Below are 17,399 nucleotides of genomic sequence, written 5' to 3' on the forward strand. Positions count from 1 at the left end.
AAAAAAAACTTGAATTTAATTGTGATTAAAAGAAGAATTGAAAGGAACTGCATACAGTAAGTGACCTGGATTTATGTCTCAGAGCTGTTCTTAGTGAGCCTTATAACAATGGATTGATTAGTTTTCTTTTTTTTTTTAAGATTTATTTATTTTTTATTGGAAAGTCAGATATATAGAGAAGAGGAGAGACAGAAAGATTTTCCATCTGATGATTCACTCCCCAAGTGACCGCAACGGCCGGTGCTGTGCTGATCCGAAGCCAGGAGCCAAGAACCTCTTCCAGCTCTCCCATGCGGGTGCAGGGTCCCAAAGCTTTGGGCCATCCTCGACCGCTTTCCCAGGCCACAAGCAGGGAGCTGGATGGGAAGTGGAGCTGCTGGGATTAGAACTGGCGCCCATATGGGATCCCGGGGCGTTCAAGGCGAGAACTTTAGCCGCTAGGCCATGCCACTGGGCCTGGATTAATTATTTTTCAACATAAAAAGGTTTGTTTTATTTTTTTATTGGAAAGTGCATATACAGAGAAGAGGAGAGATAGAAAAGATAGATCTTCTGTCTACTGATTCACTCCCCAAAGCCAGGAAGCAGTAATCACCTCCTCCAGGTCTCCCATGTGGGTGCAGGGTCCCAAGGCGTTGGGCCGTCCTCGACTGCCCTCCTAAACCATAAGCAGGAAGCTGGATGGGAAGCGGGGCTGCCGGCATTCGAACAGGTGCCCATATGAGATCCCAGTGCGTGGAAGGTGAGGACTTTAGCTGCCAGGCTACTGTGCCAAGCCCCTATTTTTAAAAAAAATAGGTATATATTTTTAAAATGTATTTGAAAGACAGTTGCAGAGAGAGGGAAAGAAATCTTCCATTGGCTGGTTCACTCCCCAAATTACTACAATGGTCAGGGATGGGCCGGGCCAAAGCCAGGAGTTAGAACTTTTTCTGTGTCTTGCAGGTGTGTTTTTTTTATGTATTTTAAAGATTTTTTTTTTTTAATTGGAAAGTCAGATATGCAAAGAGGAGGAGAGACAGAGAGGAAGATCCTCCATCCAATTATTCACACCTTAGTGGCCACAACAGTTGAAGCTGAGCCAATCCTGATCCAGGAACCAAGAGTTTCTTCCGGGTCTCCCACGCGAGTGCAACATCCCAAGGCTTTGGGCTGTCCTCTACTGCCTTCCAGGCCACAAGCAGGGAGCTGTTGTATGTGGGCTTATTGGCCTAAGGACTTGAACCATCTTCCACTGCTTTCCCAGGTTCAATAGCAGGGAGCTGGATCAAAAGTGGAGCATCTGAAACAAACTAGTGTTCATGATATGCCGGTACTACAGTCAATGACTTCAGCTGATACTCCACAGCATGAGACCCTGAAACTGAAACATTTTTTTAAAAGATTTTTTTTTTTTTATTGCAACGTCATATATATAGAGAGGAAGAGAGACAAAGAAGATGTTATATCCACTGCTCACTCTCTAAGTAGCTGCAACTGCCAGAGCTGAGCCGATGAGAAGCCAGGAACCAGGAGCCTCTTCCAGGCCTCCCATGTGGGTGCAGGGATTAGAACTAGTGCCCATATGGGTTGCCAGCACGTGCTGCAAGGTGTGGATCTCAACTGCTAGGTTGCTGTGCTGGGCCCAAAACTGGAATAGTTTTAAGGAAAGAGATTATCTTTTGCTGTTGGAAGAATAGCTGTATTAATCAAGCTATAGCACTTTCTAATGTGAGAATAATACCCATCACATTTCAGTACAGAAGTTACAGTTGCAGTGTACTACAGTTTTATTGTAATGGACTGAGAGTTCTTTGAGGATGGAGGATTTTTCATGTCTCTATTCCTGTTAGCACCTATAATAGGGCTTGACACTTCATGTGGTTTCCTAAATATTCTAAATGGGGGAAAAAACCCACAAAAGTTGAGCTACAGTCAGTAGATGTGTTTAGAAAATAGTTTGTACCATTGACAAATGTGTTGAATATATAATCTCTTCTGTTGGCCTGTGATCATATAGGAAAACCCAATAAAGAAAAAAAGCACTATATGGTAGCTTTATTTTTTTTAAAAAAGATTTAATTATTGATTATTTGGAAGGCAGAGTTGGAGGGAAGGTGAGGCATAGGCAGAGAGAATTTTCATCTGTTGGTTCACTCCCCAAATGGCTACAAAAACCAGGGCTGGAGCAGGCTGAATCCAGGAGCCAGGGGTTTCTTTCAGGCCTCCCATGTGGCCATCTTCTGCTGCTTTTCCCAGGCCAGTAGCAGGGAGAGGGATTGAAAGTAAAGCAGCTGGGCCTTGACCTGGTGTCCATATGGGATGCTGGCATCATAGACAAGGGCCCCACCTGTTATGCCATGACAGCTCCTAATGCAGCCTTGAACCCGAAGTTATCACTTGTTTGACTGTTAACGAGTCACTTCTCATTGATCCAGATGTTGGTCTGCTGCATGGGAGTTCTGTGGGGAAAAACTTCAGAGATATAGTATACAAAGCATCAATAATGTGGTAGTAGTTATTATTACAAATTAATGTATTTTAAATGATCAGTAATAGAATTTGTGTTTCTTCATGAAGTTTTTGAAAAAGAATCATGTTTCAGAGGACTTTGTTTGCTAATGTCTTAAATACATACGAAATTATGTTCTACTAAAAAGAAATTACTTAGGAACTGGCAATGTGCCACAGCATGTTAATCTGTCACCTGCACTGCCTGCATCTCATATGGGTACGCCTCCTATGTGGGCAACGGGCCAAGGTCCTGGCTCTTCCACTTCTGAGCTGGCTCCTTACCTAGTGTACATGGGTAATCAGCAGAAGATGGCCCAAGTGCTGGGGCTCCTGCCACCCACATGGGAGACCCAGGTAGAGTTCCAGGCCCAGCTCGAGGCCTTGGGTGTGTGGGGTGGGGAGAGTGTGGGTGAGAGGTTGCACAGAATAATTCCAAGAAGGAGGCATAGAGGAGGAGAGTGGGTCCTTACAAAGGCTTTGCACTTTTGCAGCTCTATTCAGAATGTAACTTCTCTGTTACAAATGTGTCTGACTCAGCTGTTTTACATTAGTATGGTAAACATCTGCCACGTTTGCCCTCAATGGTATTTTTTTTTTTAAGATTTTTTTTTTTTATTGGAAAGTCCGATGTACAGAGAGGAGGAGAGACAGAGAGAAAGATATTCCATCCGGTGATTCACTCCCCAAGTGACTGCAACAGCTGGTGCTGTGCTGATCCGAAGCCAGGAGCTAGAACTTCTTTCCAGGTCTCCCATGCAGGTGCAGGGTCCCAAGGCTTTGGGCTGTCCTCAACTGCTTTCCCAGGTCACAAGCAGGGAGCTGGATGGGAAGTGGAGGTGCTGGGATTAGAACCGGCGCCCATATGGGATCCGAGCGCGTTCAAGGCGAGGACTTTAACCACTACACTATCGTGCCAGGCCAATGGTATCTTTTTTTTTTTCCCTGAAGATTTAATTACTAGGTCTGGTGCCATGGCTTTAGTGGCTGAATCTTCACATTGCACACTCTGTGATCCCATGTGAGTGCTGGTTTGTGTCCTGGCTGCTCCGATTCTCATCCAGGTCTCTGCCTGTGGCCGTAGGAAAGCATTAAAAGATGGCCCAAAGCCTTGGGAGGCCTTTTGATAAAAATAAGCTTTTGTGCTCAGCATGGTAGCCTAAGTGGCTAAATTCCTCACCTTGCATGAACCAACATCCCATATGGGTGCCGGTTTGTATCGTGGCTGCTCCACTTCCCATCCAGCTTCCTGCTTATGGCCTGGGAAAGCCATCTACTGGTTCACACCCCAAATTATCCACAGTAGCCAAGGCTGGATTGGCCAAAGCCAGGAGCTCATGTGGTGTAGGCTCATCCAAGTTTCCGCATGAGTGATAGGGATCCCAGTACTTGAGCTATCATCTGCGGTTTTGCTGTAGCATGTTTTAGCAAGGAACCTGAATGGGAAAGCAGAGGGACTGGAACTTGAGGCAAGGACTCCTATAGGGGATGTGGCGTCTTAAGTGGCTACTTCACAACCTTGTCCATCTCTGCCCCCCATGTGCTTTTTTTAAATTTGTAAGATTAATTTATTTTTTGGAAAGGCAGATCAGATTTACAGAGAGAAGGGCCTGGCTGGATAGGCAGTGGCACCCGCTAGCCTTGAGTGTGATAAGTGTGGGCTGGATAGTGTGCGGTTGATTGGACGGAGTTATGCTCCAACACCCATTGATGTGTATGAGAACTGAATGGGATGAGGGACAGATTTGGACCAGTCTGCTGGACAAATCAACATGTGCAGGAACTGGGCTGGGGTAGACTTGATGGGGGGAAAGTTGGTAGTTGCTCCCAACCAGGCTGCAGTTCCTGCTTGTGTGTGTGAAGGCCGTGTGTGTGATGGGCAGGGTTAGCCTGGGCCGCGGCATCCATTGGTTTGTGTATGAGATGGGAATGGAGACAGAACTTACCAGGTGACTGCAACCACTAGTGTGTGTGTAGGCTAATGTGGGTAATAGAGTGAGCCAGACCCCACACTGGCTGGCACACAGAGTAGTCATGTCTGGGGTCACCTCTGGCGAGGTTTCTTTGGGGACCCCCGACACCCCGCCGAACTGGATCACTGAACTCAGAACTCCAGCCATGGGGGAAATCACAGGATCTGTGGTCTGTGGAGTGAATATGTCAGAACTGGATCTCTGTGGTTGCTGAGGCTTGTGTGGTGTGAGACATGCCCAGATGATGAAGCATTTCCCCCAGGAGGAGCATCGGGATTACCTTCCCTATCTTCTTTTTTTGCTGTTGTGAATAAAGCTGCTGTGAACATGAGTGTGCATATATTTTTTTTAAAGATTTATTCATTTTATTACAAAGTCAGATATACAGAGAGGAGGAGAGACAGGGAAGAAGATCTTCCGTCCGATGATTCACTCCCCAAGTGAGCCGCAACGGGCCGGTGTGCTGCGCCGATCCGAAGCTGGGAACCTGGAACCTCTTCCGGGTCTCCCATGCGGGTGCAGTGTCCCAATGCATTGGGCTGTCCTCAACTGCTTTCCCAAGCCACAAGCAGGGAGCTGGATGGGAAGTGGAGCTGCCGGGATTAGAAGCGGTGCCCATATGGGATCCCGGGGCTTTCAAGGCGAGGACTTTAGCCGCTAGGCCACGCCGCCGGGCCCTAGTGTGTATATTTTTGTGTGAACCCAAGTTTTTTTTTTGTGGGGGGAGGATGAATCCCCAGTGTTGTAGTTGTTGGGACATGTGATATATTGCCTTTTTAAATGAATAAGAACAGCCAGAACTGAAAAGAAATACAATTGTTTCTTTGCCTGTTGACAACTCTGTGTTCTTTTTTTTTTTTTTTTTTTTAAGATTTATTTATTTTTATTGGGAAGGCGGATATACAGAGAGGAGGAGAGTCAGAGAGGAGAATCTTCCATTTGATGGTTCACTCCCCAAGTGACTGCAACGGCTGGAGCTGAGCCAATCTGAAGCCGGGAGTCAGGAGCTCTTCTGGGTCTCCCACATGGGTGCAGGGTTTCAAGGCTTTGGGCCGTCTTCGACTGCTTTCCCAGGCCACAGGCATGGAGCTGGATGGGAAGCAGGTCGGCCGGGATTAGAACCGTCATCCATATGGGATCCTGGCATGTGCAAGCCGAGGACTTTAGCCACTGCACTATTGCGCCGGGCCCAATCCTGTGTTCTTGATGTGCAGAGCTGACTGATTCCTGTTGCTTTGCACTTTCATCAGAGAAATAACAATGCTGTCATTTTGGTGTCTCTTTAATCTCATAATCTGTATAAATATAATACAAAAATTTATTTTTCAGTGCACCAGGAGGTAAATAATGGTTATCTCTGGTGAGGTTAATTGCTATATAAATAATTAGATGGAGGCCTGGATACCAAGGAATTGGCCAAAGCTGTAGCATGAGTCATTGTATTCTGACTCAGATGCATTCAGATTTATTCATTTTTTCTCCTCTTTGTTTTTCGTCTGTGTCAGCTCTTTATGTTAATGACCTCAGTATGAGGACATGGCAAGCATTGAAACTTAATGCCTGTTATATATAGATGCAGTATAGTGGCAAGAACCTGTGTTGACTAGTGGATCTGATTTTGATCTCCTCCATTTTGGTAAATCATTTGACGTCTCTGAGCCCCATTTTCCTTATCTGTGGAAAGGGAATAGTGCTAGTGCCTGTCTGTGTAGTAGAGTAAACGAGATAGTGTATGGAAAATGGTTTGCACTGCCAAATGTGTAGCAATTGCTCAAGGAATATTAGATAAAAGTAGTGCTTTAAACATAGGTAGACACTTTAAAAAGATCCTTTGGATGCAGAAACAATTTGAAGGAGTGTGTAAGGCAAGCGTTAGTGTGCTGCTTTTGCAGGGTGGGTTTGTTTGGTGTTGTGGCAGAGCAGTTTAAGCTACTGTTTGTTGCTTTGAGTCTCGTTGTCTTGCTTCTGTTTCAATTCCCTGCCAGTGCACCTGGAAGAGCAATGGAAGATTGCCTAATCTTCCTGTCCCCTGGTGGGAGATCCAAATAAAGTTCCAGGCTACTGGGTTGGATATGGCCAAGCCCTAGCTGTTGTGGCCTTTCCGGGAGTGACCCAGCAGATGGAAGACACCCTCTCCCACTTTACTTTATCCTTGGCTTTCAAGCAGACAATTCTTAAAATAGATGCTGCTTGAGATACCCACATCCTAAATTAGAGGACTGGATTTTAGTTCCAGTCCTACTTGTGATCCAGCAGTGTGCTAAAGTGCACTCTGGGAGGCATCAGATAGTGATTCAAGTACCCTTCCACCCTTGTAGAAGTAGTTTGAGTATTGAGTTCATGGCTTCTGGTCTTGGCCTGGCCTAGTTGTAGCCACTGATGCTATTTATAGAAAATGAACCAGTAGATGGACAATCTCTCCTTCTTTCAAAGGGGGAAAACTTACAAGAAAACCTTAAAAACTTGTTGGAAAAAAAAATTTAAAATCCATTCGTACATTTTTTCATGATACACATTTTCTGTTAATTTTGTGCAGGCCCTGCATGCCTCTCATGGTTATCTGTCTTTATTAGTTGGTAGGTGATTAGATAAATACCAGAACTCTCTTACTGTGATTTAGAAGTTTTTTTCCCTCTTTTTTTTTTTTTTTTTTTGTTAAATTTTTATTTTGGATTTTTGAATTTTATGGTACATGGAAGGTTTTAATATTAATTTTATAAAAATGTTTACTTATTTTCAATGCAGAGTGACATAAAGAGACAGATAGACAAATAGGGATACACAGAGAGTATCTTCCATCTTACCATGCACTGCTTCACTTCAAGTGACTGTAATGACTGAGGCTAGGCCTGGTTGAAGGCAGGAGCCAGGAGCTCTGTCCAGGTCTCCCATATGAGTGGCAGGGTCTGAGGAACTGGGCTGCCTTCCTTTACCCTGGAGGCAAGGAACTGTCACAGGCAGAAGCTTAGCCTTCAGCATTTAAAAATATATGTATTTCCTTAGGGCCTGGTGCAGTGGTTGAGTTGGTTCAGTCCTCACCTTGCAAGCACTGGGATCCCATGTGGACGCCGATTCATGTCGTAGATGTTCCACTTGCCTTTCAGCTTCCTGCTTATGGCCTGGGAAAGCAGTAGAGGATGGCCCAAAGCCCCATGTGGGAGACTCGGAGCAGGCTACTAGCTCCTGGCTTTGGATGGGCTCAGATCCAGCCGTAGCAACCATTTTGGGAGTGAACCAGTGGATGGAAGATCTGTCTCTCCGCTGTAAGTCTGCCTTTTTAATAAAAATAAGTAAATGTGTATTATTATTATTATGATTATTATTATTATTCATTTGAAAGTCCGAGCTATAGAAAGGAAAAGGAGAATGAGGGGAGAAAGAGTAGCTGTACAGGTACCTACATTTCAGTACTTCTCAGATATCTGGTCAACCAGGCTTCCCAGTGGAATAAACTTTTTAAGGTTAAGACTACCTATCTCTGGGGCTGGCACAGTGGTGTACAGGCTGATCCTCTGCCTATAGTGTCAGCATCCCATGTGTACTCCGGATTGAGTCCTGGCTGCTTCACTTCCAGTGCAGCTCCCAGCTAATGTACATGGGAAAGCAGTGGAGGATGACCCAACACCTTGGGCCCCTGCACCCATGTGGGAAACTCCTGTCTTTGGCCTGACCCAGTCTTAGATGTTTTTGCTGTTTGAGAAGTGAACCAGTGGGTGGAAGATCTCTCTCTCTTTCCCCACCTCTCTCTATGTAACTCTGTCTTTAAAATAAATAGAATTTTTTTTAAGAATAATAAGTAATGTTGGATTACGTTTTAGCGTAAGTGTGTAGGAAAAAATCTAAAAGCTTCTCCTTATTCAGACTTTTTCACCTCCTATTTATGGGAAAATGGAAAGTGTTCCAAAGCAGCTTAATTGAGTTCTTCGTTTAACCTTCCCTCAGTCATGGTAGTCATTCCAGTAAGTGATCCACTTATGACTTATTCACTTACGACTTAAAACCCTAGGAATCACTGTGTTTTTCATTCACATCCCATATACAATGTACCTGTCATTCCTTTCACCATTTATCTATAATATTACTTGATTTTCAGTACTCACCATGTCCTTTATTGCTATAGTTTTGGCCCAGATTCTCATCTTATCATTTTCTTGGCTAAAATCCTTAAATAGTAACCCCACACTTTCAATCCAGATTTTACCATGGTTTTCAGGTACACCTTCTCTGTTTTCTCCCTTGCTAACTGTGCTCCAGTAACACAGAACTTTTTCTGGTCCTCAACACATTGAACTTTCCTGTAGGCACCCTGGTACATTATTTAGTTTCTTATTGGAGTATTTTCTCAGAGTTTCTACATCAAAATTATCTCAGAGTTAGAAAGATTTCTCTGGGGGCCAGCAAGATGGTTCAACTGTCCTGTTGGCTCAACTGGCTCGTCCTTCACCTTCAAGCTCTGACATCCCATATGGGTGTTGTTTCATGTCCAAACTGCTCCACTTCCCATGCAGCTCTGTGCTTGTGCCCTGGGAAAGCAGTGGAGGATGGCCCACAGCCTTGGAACCTGCATCCGCTTGGGCTCCTGGCTCCTGGCATTGAATGAATTCAGCTCCAGCCATTGTGGCCATTTGAAGAATGAATCAGTGAGTGGAAGAGTTTTCTGTCTGTCCTCTCTGTAAATCTGCTTTTCTGGTAAAAATTAATACATCTTTAAAAAAAGAGAAAAAAGGTTTCTTGGACTACCATAGGTAAAACGTATATGTGTTTTTCTGTTACTTTTCATATAGTCTTCCTATGATTTATCAGCACTTTTTTGTTTAATTATATAGATATTCACTATAAGCTGCTTCTTCTTTTTTTTTTTTTTTTTTTTTTTTTAAATTATTGGAAAGCCGGATATACAGAGAGGAGGAAAGACAGAGAGGAAATCCTCCATCCGATGTTTCACTCCCCAAGTGAGCCGCAACGGGCCGGTGCGCGCCGATCCGGAGCCGGGAACCAGGAACCTCCTCCTGCAGGGTCCCAAAGCCTTGGGCCGTCCTCGACTGCTTTCCCAGGCCACAAGCAGGGAGCTGGATGGGAAGTGGAGCTGCCGGGATTAGAACTGGCGCCCATATGGGATCCCGGGGCGTTCAAGGCGAGGACTTTAGCCGCTAGGCCACGCCGCCGGGCCCTCACTATAAGCTTCTTGAGGGCAGAGATTTTTTGTCCATGCACGTGTCCTTAGTGCCAGAACTGCATGGAGTACATGACATAGGCTCCTTAGATGCTTGCAGCCATCTAGCGTTGCAGAGCTGGACTCCTTCTGGAAATGTTCATCATTTGGAAAGTTGGGGACGTGGAATTCAGCTTCTAGGCCAAGCACAAAATGTGAGAATCTTGAATACATTGCCTTATTTTGGCTGGCTTAGCAATGTGACTGGCAAGATAGGGGGTATCTGGAGTTTTCAGTTTAAGTCTGCAGTTAGTAATCTGGATTATTTTCCTGAAGCCTGGATGGGAGAAAGTTTTCTTTTCCCTGTGCCTGATTTGGCCTGACTCATAAGATCAGAGGACACTAAGCATGCTGTCTCTGAACCAAGGCCCAGGTGTCCAGCTTTGCAGTCATCTGAAGGGAAAGGTTCAACTCAGATCTTGACTTAAATCTTGTTTTGGTTACTGACTCAGCTTGGGAACCTATATGAATTTAACATCTTCCAGGTTTTGTTTTGTTTTTATTCTGTTTGGTGAGTAATCCCATCTGTCCTGGTCTTGTGAGGATACCTGGATTAATGTTCACAACTCCTCTCCTCTCCTCTCCTCTCCTCTCCTCTCCTCTCCTCTCCTCTCCTCTCCTCTCCTCTCCTCTCCTCTCCTCTCCTCTCCTCTCCTCTCCTCTCCTCTCCTCTCCTCTCCTCTCCTCTCCTCTCCTCTCCTCTCCTCTCCTCTCCTCTCCTCTCCTCTCCTCTCCTCTCCTCTCCTCTCCTCTCCTCTCTTTTCTTTTCTTTTCTTTTCTTTTCTTTTCTTTTCTTTTCTTTTCTTTTCTTTTCTTTTCTTTTCTTTTCTTTTCTTTTCTTTTCTTTTCTTTTCTTTTCTTTTCTTTTCTTTTCTTTTCTTTTCTTTTCTTTCCAGTAATGTAGCCATAGCTCTAGGGGTTTTCAAGAATTGAAGGGTATTATGTGGTTTTCCAGAAACGAAAGTTGGGCTTGGTTTTTTCCCCCAGTAGCTGTGTAGAAAAAGATAAGTTGAGATTCCTCGTGACTTGAAGCCAGCTCTCCTTCACCCTCCTAAGACTGTTGGTGGATCTGGGGCCTAGTGGCATGGCCTAGCGGCTAAAGTCCTTGCCTTGAACGCCCCGGGATCCCATATGGGCGCCGGTTCTAATCCCGGCAGCTCCATTTCCCGTCAGCTCCCTGCTTGTGGCCTGGGAAAGCAGGTGAGGATGGCCCAATACCTTGGGACCCTGCACCTGCTTTGGAGAGCCAGAAGAGGTTCCTGGTTCCCGGCATCGGATCGGCGCAGCCCCGGCCGTTGCGGCTCACTTGGGGAGTGAAACATCGGACGAAAGATCTTCCTCTCTGTCTCTCCTCCTCTCTGTCTCTCCTCCTCTCTGTATATCTGACTTTTTTGTTAAAAAAAAAAAAAAAAAAAAGACTGTTAGTGGATCAAAGGTATGTTGCCCAAGTCACTGGCACAGCTGGTTTCAGTTGCCATTCCTGGGGTTACTGTTTTTGCTTCTGAAATTTCCTTCCAAATAGCTGCCATTTAAATAATATGTACTGCACTTGATTTCTTTGAAAGGCAGACATTGACAAAGGGATCTCCTAGATTCTGATTTACTTCCCACGTGCACACAACAGGAGGAAGCCAGGAACCCAGGATAGGTCTGTTATGTGAACAGCTTGAGCTCTCACTGATGTATTCCAGGGTGCCCGTTAGTAGGAAGCTGCAGTCTGCCCTGGAGTCTGGTTCTAAACAAACCTACACACCAGAGTGTGATGCACGCATGCCAGAATGCCTGCCTCCCCAACTACTTTTTTTTCATTTTGCTACCTCTGCGTATTGCGAGTAGCCTACTTGATCTTGATCCTTGGGTTAGCTCTAAAACGAAAACTTGAGGTTTACTTTCTTCTTGACTTAGTAGTTACCTCCTTGTTCTTTCTTGAATTTTCAGACATTCTTGTGTTTTCTCAGTGTAATTGGTTTTTCCAGAATTATTTGTACATGAAATTTTAGGTCTTTTTTTCTTTATCCTTCTGTGGTAGGTGGGAATAGGGAAACATTGTCTGTCTCTCTTTTCCTTCCCTTCCCTTCCATTTTTTTCCTCTCTTAATTTGAAAGGTAGATCTATAGAGAGAAAGAGGTATGGAGAACAAGATCTTCTGTCTGCTGATTCATTCCCCAAGTAGCCACAATGGCTGAAGCTGAGCTGATCTCAAGCTAGTAGCCAGAAAACTTCCTCTAGGTCTCCCACATGGAGTGGGTTCCCAAGGCTTTGGGCCATTCTGTACTGCTTTCCCAGGCCACAAGCAGGGAGCTAGAACTGGAGCAGCCAAGACATGAACTGGGCACATATGGGATCCTGGCATGTGCAAGGCGAGGACTTTAGCCACTATTATGTTGTACACTCCCATAACTCTTCTTATTGGAGCCTTGCAAAAACCCTGTGAAGCAAATGTGGCAAAATTTTTTTTTTTTTGTGGCAAATTGTTTTATAGTGGAAGAAACTAAGTCTCCAAGAGGTTAAATGACTTGCCCCAAATCTTATAACCAGAAGATAGAGTGAAATTGCTGGCATAGGATGATCAGAATTGCAAGAGGAACCTGTAAATCTAACTTTGTGTTTCCGCTGAATCCTAGCATAGTCTGCAGGTGATTTTATAAAAATAGGTTTATTTTATTTTTGGTGATGTTTACGCAGTTGGGAAGTGCATGCCCACATGACGCACCAATTAGGATGGGAAGGGTCAAGGAATGGGTGAAAGTGGATGAGACAACTGCTTCCAATCTTCCTTTCTGTTCTTCCTGTTTCTGGGGGTAATAGGGAGAGAGAGGGAGAGAGCTGCTCCCACCAGCCTAACCACACCAATACTTGAGGATGTGGTTGGCCACTTGATGCCATCCTAGGGTCCCCAGTGTGAAACATGTTCTGCTCCCCTGCTGGACAACCACTCCCACTGGAGAGTGTGAGTTGGGATGGGGGCAGACCAGACCAGCAGGGCTACAATACCTGTGGGGCTCATTTGTGGAGCTCACCTGTGGAGCTCAATCAGGTTGGGCTGGCCCTGGGAGCTTAATCTGTCAAATTAAACTCCAGAAACACCTGGAGAGTGCATAATCTGGGAGAAACCTAGGAGGGAGATAGTGGGCACCTCCCTCTTGGTTTACCACTCCCACTGGAGATCATGAAAGCCAGGAGAGGGGTAGGGATGACTAGACAGAAAGGCACCTGCCAGTATGTGTGTGGGCTGGATAATAGGTTGGTTGGGTTGAACTAGGCTTCAATGCCCACTGACATGTATGAGAACTTAATGGGATGTGGGACAGACTGAACAAGCCTGCGGTACATACTGACACGCATGGGAACCAGGGTAGTGGGCAGGCCTAGTGGGGGTTATGGGGAGTCTACCTTGGAGCAGCCTGCGTTAGGGCCACAGTTTGGATTTTTAGTTCTCTTCCTGTGAAAGTCAAGCTCGTGCAGATTTAGCATTAAAGAATAGGCAACTATGCTGGCACACTAGGGTAGTTAACAAATTTGGCATGAATCAGGCCCAGAATGCCAGCCAGCAGTGTAACACTTACCTAGGTACAAGGCAACCTGAGGAACTGCCTACAGCTTGGGCACAGGTGATTTTTATGAATAGTAGTGAAATCTAATTACATTCTTGATTTAAGAAGAAAAATTTTGTAAGTAGCCATCTTAACTTTTTAGAGTAATCAACCATGTAATTGGGTGCGGGGTGGGGAGTGTGGAAATGGAGTGGAATCCAGATTGTCTCATGTACATATCCGAGTCATGTTCTTTTGCGTCGTCTTGCATAAGGCTGCCAGTGATTGAGACTTGCTTTGGGGGCATTGTGTAATGGCATCACTAAGTCTATTGTTGGCACCCTTTAAGGGACAGATTGGGCAACTTCTTTCTTCCTTTTTAGAAAGAGGAATGCAAAGCATACTTGAACTGCTACTTCCTCTTTAGCAACAGGGCTGTCTGACTTTGAGCGGTTTTTGTTCGGTGCAGGGAACACAGTGAAATTGACTTTCTTTTGCTTATTTGAACTTATCAGGAGAGAAATTGCTGTTGTTTTAAAACAACAACAAATATTTTTCTTCATATGAGAAAGACCACAGTTGGTTTAGTCCCCCTAACTTCTTCCCATCAGTCACGTTTTGTCTTGTTTGAAATTTGACTAGTGTAGGCCCCTGGAAATTGATAGACATGCTGTGTGGTAATATTAATTGTTTTCTTACTTCTGTTTGTGGCTGCTCTTTCTTCTAATTTCTGTAGGAACTTAAAGTTGCATCACAGCTTTCTGAATCATATAATGCTATGAGCTACATTTTTTTTCCTTGTGAGTTACAGGAGCTCGGATTGTTTATTTTTTATTTTATTTTTTTAAGGAATGGGACTGTTACATTTTCCACCCTGCATAGTAAGATTGCAAATAGTTCAAATATATTTCTTTGAAAGAAGTTTAATGCTGTACTAAAAGGGCAAATAACCCCAAAAATGTTCCATCTAAACTTCTCTATATTAAAGAACTGCGGATTCGGTTGTGGGTGAAAATGAACTAATGGGGACTGGGTTTCTCCTTAGTAATTATTCACTTGCATAGTGGTCTGACCAAAGGGCAATGCTGGGTTCAATTCTAAACTTTTGGTCTTAGTCCATTGATTGTCAGGGTCACCAAAGACATTATTTCCTTCCAGTTAGTTCATCTTTTGCTTATTCAGGTTGGTTTGTAGGTCTGTGTTAACATTTTTGCTGTGTACTTATTTATAGCATTCAATAATGAAGTGATAAGAGCTATGCAATGAAAATACAGCCTAGAATTTGTTCTTTGTCATTCCTTAGAGAACTTTATGCTGCATGGAAATATGAACTTGGGAGTTATCTTGCTATGAAAATTTCTCAATAGTTTACATTTTAGTATTCCAGGGAATTTCTTCTGTGTTTGGATGCATCAGGCTGTGTATCTTTTCAATGACAACCTTTAAAGAAATGTAAAGATTCTGTTATAATTTGACTTTTTGTAATCAGTTACTTTTTATAATTAACCTAATTTTAAACGAAATATAATTTAGATTTTAGACGTAACCTATTGTTTGTAAAGTGCGAGAGGCAGAGAAGTAAGCTAAATGATACAATAGGGAAACAATAAGATATAAGACATTCTATAAACCAGCTGTTTCTTGTCTTTTAGAAAGATAGGTCAAATAAGTAAATGAAACTTAGAGATCATTCCAGAATAAAAGAAAGGAAAGAGATATAATATACAAACTAATTACTTGAATTTTTATTGGATTCTGAACTTTAAAAAATAATTGCTGTCTATGATGCTGGCAAACCATATGATGCCTAGTTCATGTCCCGCCTGCTCCACTTCTGATCCAGCTCCTTACTAAAGATCTGAGAAAAGCAGTGGAAAATGGGCCAAGTGTTTGGGGCCCTGCATCTGGGTGGGAAACCTGGATAAAGCTCCTGGCTCCTGGCTTTGACCTCACCCTCACCCAGAACACAATGAACCAACAGATGGAAAATCTCTTTCTCTTTCTTTGTTTCTGTCTCTCCTCTCTCTATCAAGGAAATCTTAAAAAACAAAACCAAACCAAACCTTATTATAAGGTAATTTGTGGCAGTTGGGAAAATCTAAATGCAGAGTGATAGATGATAACAGGTATAGTAATGGTAGTATGGTTATGAGGCAAAGCAGCTTTCTTATCTGCGTAATGAAGTATATGGAGTTTAGAGCATCTTGATGCCTGCTTAGGTCATTCAGAAGAAATAGGAACCAGCTCAGTGTAGCCATTTGTGTATATATGAACATAGATAAAGCACATTTGGCAAACTGGTAAACAGTTCTGTGGTGAATATGTGTTCATCAGATTATAGTTTGATTATAGCTTTCATCACAGACTTGAAGAAACTGTGAGATAACGAACAGGAACATTGTACATTGGTAGGTAGTTAAAAAATAAATCTTTTTGAAGATTTATTTAATTTCTTTTTTTTTTAAAAAGATTTATTCATTTTATTACAGCCAGATATACACAGAGGAGGAGAGACAGAGAGGAAGATCTTCCATCCGATGATTCACTCCCCAAGTGAGCTGCAACGGGCCGATGCGTGCCGATCCGAAGCCGGGAACCAGGAACCTCTTCCGGGTCTCCCACGCGGGTGCAGGGTCCCAATGCATTGGGCTGTCCTCAACTGCTTTTCCAGGCCACAAGCAGGGAGTTGGATGGGAAGTGGAGCTGCCGGGATTAGAACCGGCGCCCATATGGGATCCCGGGGCGTTCAAGGCGAGAGAGAGAGAGAGAGAGAGAGAGAGAGAGAGAGAGAGAGAAAGATCTCTTTCAACTAGTGGTTTATTCCCCACATGACCCCAAAAGCCATGGGTTGGACCCTGCTGAAGCCAGAAACTAGGAACTTTATCCTGGTCTTCTATAAGGGTGTCAGTGGCCCAAATACTTGAGCCATTTGCTACTGCTTTTCCAGGCATATTAGCTAAAGGCAAAATTGGCTTTGCAAGTGGTGGTTTAACTTGCTGCACTACAAGTCTGGCTCCTGTAAATTTTTTTTTTTTTAATTGGAAGAGCCAATTTTACAGAGAAAAGGAAATACAGAAGGAACTTCCATCTGCTGACTCACTCTCCAAGTGGCTGCAACAGCCAGAGCTGAGCTGATCCAAAGCCAGGATCCAGGGGCTTTTTCCAGGTCTCCCATGCAGGTTCAGGGTCTTCTGCATTCCCAGGCCACATGCAGGGAACTGGATGGGAAGTGGAGGAGCTGAGGCATGAACCAATACCCATATGGGATCCTGGTGTGCACCAGGTGAGGATTTAGTCACTGAACCATTGTTCCAGGCTCATAGCTAACTTTTTCTTTTAAGATTTATTTATTTATTTTTTAAAGATTTTATTATTATTAGAAAGCCGGATATACAGAGAGGAGGAGAGACAGAGAGGAAGATCTTCCATCCGATGTTTCACTCCCCAAGTGAGCCGCAACGGCTGGTGCGCGCCGATCCGATGCCGGGAACCAGGAACCTCTTCTGGGTCTCCCACGCGGGTGCAGGGTCCCAAAGCTTTGGGCCGTCCTCGACTGCTTTCCCAGGCCATGAGCAGGGAGCTGGATGGGAAGTGGAGCTGCTGGGATTAGAACCGGCGCCCATATGGGATCCCGGGGCTTTCAAGGCGAGGACTTTAGCCGCTAGGCCATGCCGCCGGGCCCGTTTTTTAAGATTTATTTTTTAATTTTTATTGGAAAGTCAGATAAGAGACAGGAAGCTCTTGTGTCCCTTAATTTACTCCCCAAGTGGCCACAAGGGCCAGAGCTGCGTCAGTCCTAAAGCAGGAGCCAGGAGCCTCCTCCAGGTTTCCCATGTGAGTGCAGGGTCCCAAGGCTTTGGGCCATCCTTAGCTGCTTTCCCAGGCCACAAGCAGGGAGCTGGATGAGAAGCGGGGATGCTGGGATTAGAACTGACACCCATATGGGATTCCAGCGTGTGCAAGGTGAGGACTTTAGTTGCTAGTCTACTGCACCGGGACCCATAGATAACTTTTAAGATACCATTTTATTGGGGCTGCATATGCCTTTGTATGAAAGCATATTTTATGTATTTGCACATATATTTTGCAGCTGCTTGCCATTTTATTAATGTGTTTTTTGAATTTTATAAACATTTATTTACTTTTATTGAAAAGTCAGATTTACAGAGAAGGAGACGGAGACAGAAAGGT

At 44.2% G+C, this 17,399-nt stretch overlaps 1 protein-coding gene across 8 annotated transcripts in view; it reads left to right on the top strand.

Annotated features, from left to right (window-relative positions):
* Positions 1–17,399, top strand: part of AMBRA1 (autophagy and beclin 1 regulator 1) — a 220,630-nt gene that overhangs the window by 22,661 nt on the left and 180,570 nt on the right. The window contains exon 2 of one of the 8 annotated variants that reach the window (XM_058663098.1): positions 7,568–7,726. The exons of the other annotated variants lie outside the window; for them this stretch is intronic. The gene's annotated coding sequence lies outside the window, so the exon portion shown is untranslated. The remainder of the gene's footprint in view (positions 1–7,567; positions 7,727–17,399) is intronic. 8 annotated transcript variants of the gene reach the window in all.

This window comes from Ochotona princeps, chromosome 4, assembly GCF_030435755.1.
Source record: "Ochotona princeps isolate mOchPri1 chromosome 4, mOchPri1.hap1, whole genome shotgun sequence".
NCBI lineage: Eukaryota > Metazoa > Chordata > Mammalia > Lagomorpha > Ochotonidae > Ochotona > Ochotona princeps.